At 39.3% G+C, this 8,595-nt stretch overlaps 1 pseudogene; it reads right to left on the bottom strand.

The window, feature by feature from the left end:
* Positions 1–5,791: 5,791 nt before the first annotated feature.
* LOC101533610 (kinetochore protein Spc25-like) lies at positions 5,792–6,472 on the bottom strand (annotated as a pseudogene).
* Positions 6,473–8,595: the final 2,123 nt, after the last annotated feature.

The raw sequence follows: 8,595 nt of genomic DNA, 5'->3' as shown, positions 1-8,595 counted from the left end.
TCCACAATTTAGCCTGTTGGGTTTCAAGCCTTTTCTTTTTTTTTTCTTTCTCTTTTTTTTTTTTTACTAAACCCTTCTTACCTCAGGTTTCATTGTTCAGTTTCAGTGGTGGAAAGCTACAAAAGAAACATGATGCCAGACAGGAAATTAAAACACAATTTCAATACTTTACAAATGTTATTAATTTCCCTGATCTTTCTATTTCAATCACTGACAACAATTTTTAAAGTATTATGGAAAATTTTTAATATGCTGTTAGTAATTTTAAGCCTATTTATATATCCTTTAGAATATGTAAGCTTTTCATTTTGTTGCTATTGAGTTTCAACAAATTTAAATTCACTATTCTTTCTCATGTATATCAGTGTTTTAATGAACTCTTCATTTTCAAGTTAATAGAAGGGTAATTTCAAAATACCAGTTAACATTTTTGTCCTTTCCCTACAATGTGTTGAACTTGCAAATATTTATCCATTAAAAAGTCATTAACTCGTAAGTCCCTGCTTGACTTATTTATAACTGCTGTCACTGTTTTTCACTTCAAAAATTTACAAATTTTACATAATTTTTTTCAATACACAACATTACTGTAAAGGTAAGGTGATGATTCAGATAGATATTGACTCATTTGTTGTAGATCAGAGGAAAGACACTCCACTATTGGTTGATCAAGGAGCCGCTAAAACTTATTCATGTTATATTTACTCTGTTTGTTTTGCAATATTTTAGCATTTTTTTTAAATTTTGCAATTCAGTTCAAGTTGAATATCTTCAGATACGAGTTCATGGTTTTGCATCTTGTGTGTGATTTTTATTAGTTCTCTCATTACAGAACCAATATATTCTGATTTAGTGGTTTGAAACACAAATCTTCATTATGTCACTGAAAGTTAACAGAACTCCTGGAGCAGTTTAGCTGGACTGGTACAAGTTCTCGTGAGCTTGCCATTAGACTGCTGGCGAGGGACGCAACACCAGGACTAGAGGATCTGCTTCCAAGATCGTTCATCACATAGCTATTGAAAGAGTGTTTTGGTTATTTGCTATGCAGCCCCTGCATAGGGCTCCTCATCATATGGCTTTTGAAAGAGCAACTTCCAAGATGAAAACAGTATCTTTCAGAACCTAGTCTTACTGATGACATACCATCACACTGTATTCTACTGCATATACAGATTAATTCTGACATCATGTGGGTGGGGATTACAAAAGAGTATGAATAATACATATTAGAGGTCATTTAAGGCCATCTTAGATTTCAACTCTTATCATACAATCTATCCAGATTTTATAAATAACTTCTGCTTTAGGGAAAAACAACATTCACTGGTCTTTGCATACTTTGATTTTATTTTCATCTAACAATAATTTCTTATTATATGTATTGATATTTAGTTCATAATTATGTAGCTTTCCCCCTCCTATTATAGGTTTAATATAATTCTTCCTGCTATTATCTTTCTACAGAGAGCACCAAGACCAGCTGTCACATAGAAGAAACGTAGGATACTCAGTTAAACTTGTCTCACAGATTCTCTTGAGCTTCATTATGATAGAAGACTCCAAGTAGACATCCTTTATGTTTTCCTTGATAACTGTAGACTGTTGAATAAAGGGATTCTTTTACATATCGCTGGAAGACATTCTCTTCTGAGCCAATCTTCCTCTTATTGGTGGAATTGCTCATGTCCCTTTGTCTATTTCCCCTAATCAAAATAAAGTTGACTTCAAAAACATATATTCACCCTTTCTTTAGTCTGAGTACTTTATAATTTGGCTTGGTTTACACTGAGAAAAGGAATTCAAGTTATCTCTTTATGACAATTTTAGCAATTTCTCAATTCATAAGAATATTTCGGGCCCGGCGGCGTGGCCTAGCGGCTAAAGTCCTCACCTTGAAAGCCCCGGGATCCCATATGGGCGCCGGTTCTGATCCCGGCAGCTCAACTTCCCATCCAGCTCCCTGCTTGTGGCCTGGGAAGGCAGTTGAAGACGGCCCAAAGCCTTGGGACCCTGCACCCGCGTGGGAGACCCGGAAAGAGGTTCCTGGTTCCCGGCATCGGATCAGCACAGCACCGGCCCGTTTGCGGCTCACTTGGGGAGTGAATCATCGGACGGAAGATCTTCCTCTCTGTCTCTCCTCCTCTCTGTATATCTGACTTTGTAATAAAAAATAAATAAATCGGGCCCGGCGGCGTGGCCTAGCGGCTAAAGTCCTCGCCTTGAAAGCCCCGGGATCCCATATAAAAAAAAAAAAAAAAAAAAAAAAAAAAGAATATTTCAAGTTTTAAATTTTAATTAATTTTGTGAAATTATGCGTACCATGTTCTAAAATTTAAAAAAGAAAGTATGAAATTTATTATGAATTGCTATTTTCAGATCTGAGACACTGGAAAGTTAGGAGTCCCTGTAAAGCTAGCATCCGTAAGATGGATAAGATGGGTAATACATATGACAGCATATGGGCCATATTCTTCCACTGAGTTTGTTTAGCATTGCTTTGGCTTCCGAAAGGAAATTCAACCATGCAGAGTCCTCTGATTTATCATTATCAACGTGGCAGGAGAGATTTGCTGGTCTGTGTATCTCATGTGTTTCAGCATTTGGGAATTAGGAACAGTGCTATCACTTTAGGCCTACTGAAGCTACAAACTTCCTAAGGCTCAGCTGCAGGTATGATGTGGTATCTGGTATTACATACATAGCTCTTTCCTAAATGAAAGTAAGACTACAAAGGAAGCAGATCGACGTGTTTGAGGGATAAGAACAGATTGAGGTGTCTTCAAATCAAGACAGTAAATCTTAAATTCTGTATTTCATTCCTCTTTTATTTGCTCTGTTATTGTCTTTTACCATACTGTCCAGCCCTTTCCAAGTTTCTCTACTCCAAGTTGCTTTACATTTCAATTTATTCACAAAGTTATGGGCTCAGTTTAGCTTTTTGCCAGCCGCCAGGTTCTGCCTACTGAGACCTTAGCGAATAAGCTCATTTTGTTCCAGTTTTAGGTTCATTCCGGAGTCTATCTTTTTTTTTTAACTGACTGAGCATTGGGACTATCCAGACAGAAAGCTTGCAAGGGAATTCATTGTCCAAAGGCACACAGCAGTGTCAACGATCACCTTTTATGTTTAACCATATGAAGGTGAGAGAGCAAATTCCCCTGTTCCAAGAAGGGGTGACTTCATTAATGATTACTCATCCTTATCAGCCTTCTGGGTTTTTTTTCAAACAACTATTCTACCAACATGCATGAACAAACGTTAACGATTAAAGTATAACTATGCGAATATACATTAAAATTAAAACATTTAAATAAAGAAACAATAGATAAAGTGGTGAACCAGACAGAAACATTTACCTGACTATCTTTCTGGAGTGCAAAATGTGTCATGTTTTGATTCTTATCATTGCACAATTTGAGGAGAAAAGTTACAAAAGTATCCTTCATTGTTAAAAAAAAATTGCCAAAAGGCAACCAAAAAAAAAATAACGAATTTGTGCCTGGAAAATGAAAGAATGCATTTACAGTTTGAAATTTAAAAACAAAAAAGTCGGGCTTTGGTGCTGGGCTAGCAGCAAGGCTCAGAGTAGGGCCAAGTGGGGCTCTTCTGTCGCAACTGGGGAATGCGGTGTTGCTGGTGGAAGGAAGCGTGCATGTCTGCCAGAGGCATTTGGTAGCTTTCCCAGGCGAGGACAGCTTCCCCAGGCCACAAGCAGGGAGCTGGATGGGAAGCAGGGCCACGGGGATTAGTACGGCGCGTGCAAGGCGAGGACTTTAACCACTGCGCTATCGCGCCGGACCCAGTTTGATCTGTTTTCATTCATAGTGTCTATAGCTTGGAATCCAATATTTAGAAGGTGTGCAAGTAACAGTAAATGGCTGAAAAGCAAACACCACCACCAACACAAGTCTGACCATGGACTCTACTGCTACAAGCATCTATAGAATCACCTACTGTACCATACACAGGTCACAATTAGTTAAGAACTAACCACAAAAGGAAGCATGTTGGAATTTGTCAGACAGCAGTGCATTCATTACACCACACATTACCATGTCACACACACTGTCACACTATTCTATTTGCAAACAGCTATTTTCAAATACCAATAATTTCAGATATTGGGCTTTCCATGAAATAAAATGACAATCTATTTCTTTTTTTTTTTTTAAGATTTATTATTATTGGAAAGCCGGATATACAGAGAGGAGGAGAGACAGAGAGGAAGATCTTCCATCTGATGATTCACTCCCCAAGTGAGCCACAATCCGAAGCCGGGAACCCAGAACCTCTTCCAGGTCTCCCACACAGGTGCAGGGTCCCAAGGCTTTGGGCCGTCCTTGACTACTTTCCCAGGCCACAAGCAGGGAGCTGGATGGGAAGTGGAGCTGCCGGGATTAGAACTGGCGCCCATATGGGATCCCGGCACGTTCAAGGCGAGGACTTTAGCCGCTAGACCACGCCGCCGGTCCCGACAATCTATTTCTAAAAAATTTTAATGAATGTATTTCTTGTATTTTCATCAATTGAGTATATAATCTTTTGTCAGTTGAAAATTTAGTAGAAATAACTTGCAATGAAGTTTATAACATTTTCATAGTGAACTTAAAAATATTTTCAAATGCTCTAATCACTCATTACTTTTCTCAAAAGAATAGAGCTCTCAAAACAATATTTATTTCAAAATTACCGAAAGTGGTTCTACTGCTCAACTCAAGTTTCTGCAGGTGTCCTGTGCTTAGGATGACAGGACATAAAGGGTTGACACATGACGCAAAAGACAAAGGAAAAAAACAAAGGAAAAATTGACTATCTTTAAGGGGTTAAAATCAAGCAGATATATATGTATGTATGCATACATCTGTATGTCTGAGTGTGTATGTGTGCGTGTATGTGTGTGTGTGACTTGTGGATGTGTGTGACTTGTGGATTTGGTATGGATATATTCAAAGACTTAATTTCTGGAACAGGTTTTCTTTTTCTATTCTGAATTTGAAAAGGAAAGAACAAAACACATTTCTAACCTTTTCTTGCCCAGGCACTAAAGTACTAAACTGCTGAACTCTGACTTTGGTAACAATTCTCTTCCAGCTTCTGTCAGTTCTACCAGAATCCCATTAATAGGATCCAGGAGTAGATGGCATGTCCAAGAAACTCCTGCCTGGCCTGAAAAAAAAAATATGAAGGACAAAACATAGTTTTCTCTGAACCCTGCAAATTCACGATCGGGGCAGACTGTTGTAGTGAAATAAAGACCCCAAGAGCACCAGCAGCCAGTTACCACATGCGCAGCACAACACGTGAAGGGTGGTCAGGAAAGGTGACTCAGAGCAGCAGCTTGGAGCTGTGGCTGAGAGTACGACTTCAAGGAAAACTAATGCATTGCTAGGGGAAGTGACAACACAAGAAAACTGTCTTAGGCTTGCAGAAGGGAGAAAGTTGAAGAAGCTGCATATGTGGGGTATAACATTAATATGCAGAATCCTTGGCAGTCACAGCTGAGCTGGTGCGTTCCCTCTGCTGAGCGCGAATTGAGTGTGCAGGAACATGTTCACAAATGTATGTGCTGCTTTTAGGCAAACAGGGGAAGGCAGAAAGGTTTTCTAACTCTGCTTCTTCTTGTTTTCATTTCAAAAATACTTATGACAAAGTGATACATTCTGGGATGACATACTTTGCTTTTCTGTATACCACACAAAAATATTTTTAAAAATCCCAAATTATAGGTAGACAATAGATGAGAATTCTTTTTGGAAAGAAATGCATGACAGGAAAAAAAAAAACAGTTTTAACATACTATTTTTATGTCAAGTATAAACCATTGCAGTAACAAAACTTTCTGAACTTTAGCAAGAAAAGCTGAAAAATTGTTGTCCTCCTTGTATTTTCCTGAAATTCTGCTAGGCCCTCAAGATGAGGAGCACCGTCTTACACTTCATAGGCCTTTGCTTCATTTAGCCACAGCAAGAACAAAAATGGGCCCTCAGGATGCTTGGGGTCAATATTAGCGAAAATAAACTCCAGTTTATCACTACGTATTTTTTTCGCATCTCCAGGTTAAGGTGATCTAGACATGTGTCTACAGATCTCTGCAGTGTTTTCAACCTCTCCTCTTTAGTTTCCTTCTTCCTAGAATATTCTTTCTTAAGATCCTGGATGTTGGTTCTACATACTTCCAATTTCTGTTTTTTTTTTTCTATTACTTCAGCAATCAACTTTAACAAGTTATTTTTTTCTTGATTCAACTTATTCTGTCTGTAGAGTTAGTTTTTATATTCCAGAAACGTCTGAACCACGCATTCTTCTTACATTCGTTTCAGAAAGCTTTTCTGTCAGTGAGTTCGCTGGAGTTCTTGCAGCCATCTCTCAGCCCCACCATCTCTCAAACTGGGTCACTGTCAGTGCTTTTTAATTTGATGCCAAGTTCATTTATACTTTTATTGAACGGTGCCGATTTGTTCTCCACCATTATGCAAGACAACGCTTTCAATCTGGATATTCAGGGTAGATCAAATCAGCAGGGCTCAGCTGGAGTCATGGAGCAGCAACAAGCCAGGACTCGGGGTGTACGTTTACAACCCCGGGAAACCAATCCAGCTTTTCAGAAAGGGCACAGGACATCTCGCTAGGCAAACCTTGCTGCTCTCACCAGCGAGGTCCCTTGTGGCCTGGGACCCTGAATCCATGTGGGAGACCCAGAAGAACTGGCTCCTGGCTCCTGGCTTCGGATTGGCTCAGCTCTGACCATTGCGGCTGTTTGGGGAGTGAACCATCGGATGGAAGATCTTCCTCTCTGTCTCTCCTCCTCTCTGTATATCCGCCTTTCCAATAAAAATGAATAAATCTTAAAAAAAAAAAAAAGAAACAGCTTATAAACTTGTTGGATTTCAAAGACACATCTGCTTGGCATACCTTGAATGATGCAAGGAGAAGCCATCATGAGAAAGAAAATTTAATAGTCCACACCAATCATTGTCCAAGATGATATCAGATTAGACATGAAAAGCCATATTATTAAATAGCAAAGATTATGTCAAACCAGACTGTGTCATAGTAACCCAGCAGCATATTGTCCAAATGTGATTTAATTCTTTCTTTGAAGTGTGTTCTTCCTTTCCACCAAAAATAATTATTTATTAGATCTTGAATGTCACTTCTTTGTATGTTCTGGATTATCTATTTTAAAAATGCTTTATTAGCAAGAATTAAGCAGAATTGAGGTCGTGATTCACCTTGAACCCTCATGCAGACTGTTGCCTGATTAAGGGCAGGACAAAACTGCAAAGAACATACTACTGATCTTCAGAGACTGTGCCACATCCTCCAAGATCTAACCCTGTCCTGACATTCACGGCACAGTGACCCAGGGCATCTACTGCTTCTTTTTTTACTTCTGCCATGGCATGTGTCCCTAGATGCTTCATCATACTTCCCACCATGACCAGTATGTGAGCAGAAGGAGGCTGGGAAGCCTGCTTCAGAACTTCTATAGACCAGCAATGTACCTTGTACCACCACTACGTTCCAGATCCTGAACTGGCCAATAAAGCAAAACTCCTTAGGGAACAATTTGGATCATGTACATATAACCTCCAGAAATGTAGGTTTGTTTCTGGTTCCTTGGGGTATCATGGAAGGCTGCTCTTTCCCGATGACTGACTTTAGCGTGCAGCTCAGTTCTTGGTTTACCTCCTCCAGAAGATTCCCTGACACTCCCAGACCAGAGGTTTTGCCCCTTCTCCATGTTTTCACACAGCCCCACGCTTAATCTCCATCGTAAAAACTGCATACTGCTGTAGTGGTCTCTTTACTGTAGTGGTCTTCTTCCAGTACTGGTGTAGAGTGCTTACATGTTGTAGGATGACAAAGACTGAACTCACAGTGTGTAAAAGAGTGATTGTCCCATACTGGTCATTTTAGTGAGTGTATAAATGAAAGAATGAACCAGCTCTACACCCGAGACCACTTCCTTTGACGCTGTGATATGCAGTAGAGTCTACAGAGAATCAAAGCTCATTGTTGCATCAGGAAGAAATCTCTCTAAAAGAAAAGGCTATACTTTTAAAGATGTATTTATTTACTTGCGGGCCTGATACGATGACTCAATTGTTAAATCCTTACATTGCATCTGCCAGTATCGCATATGGGTACCAGTTTATATCCTGGCTGCTCCACTTCCCATCCGGCTCCCTGTATGTGACCTGGGAAAGCAGAGTTTGGCCTAAAGCCTTGGGACCATTAACCCATGTGGGAGACCCAGAGGAGGCTCCTGGCTCCTGGCTTCGGATCAGCTCAGCTTTGGTTGTTGCGGCCATTTTGGGGTGATCCAGTGGGTAGAACATCTTTAAGTCTCCTTAAATCTGATTTATCTTTCAATAAAATAAATAATTTATTAAAAAATGCTTTATTTTGCCAGTTTCTATTTATGGAACAATCTGTATTTTTCTTTTATTAATAAAGGATGAATAATATCTAGATTATGATTTAATACAAAAAGTAACAAAACCACCTATAAAGTAACAAAACCACCTATAAATATTTTTTAAAGATTTGTTTATGTGTTTATTTGAAAGGAAGTGAGGGAGGGGGGCT

Source organism: Ochotona princeps, chromosome X (assembly GCF_030435755.1).
Source record: "Ochotona princeps isolate mOchPri1 chromosome X, mOchPri1.hap1, whole genome shotgun sequence".
In the NCBI taxonomy this organism is placed as follows: Eukaryota; Metazoa; Chordata; class Mammalia; order Lagomorpha; family Ochotonidae; genus Ochotona; species Ochotona princeps.
This window is presented reverse-complemented; position numbering and strand designations above follow the sequence as displayed.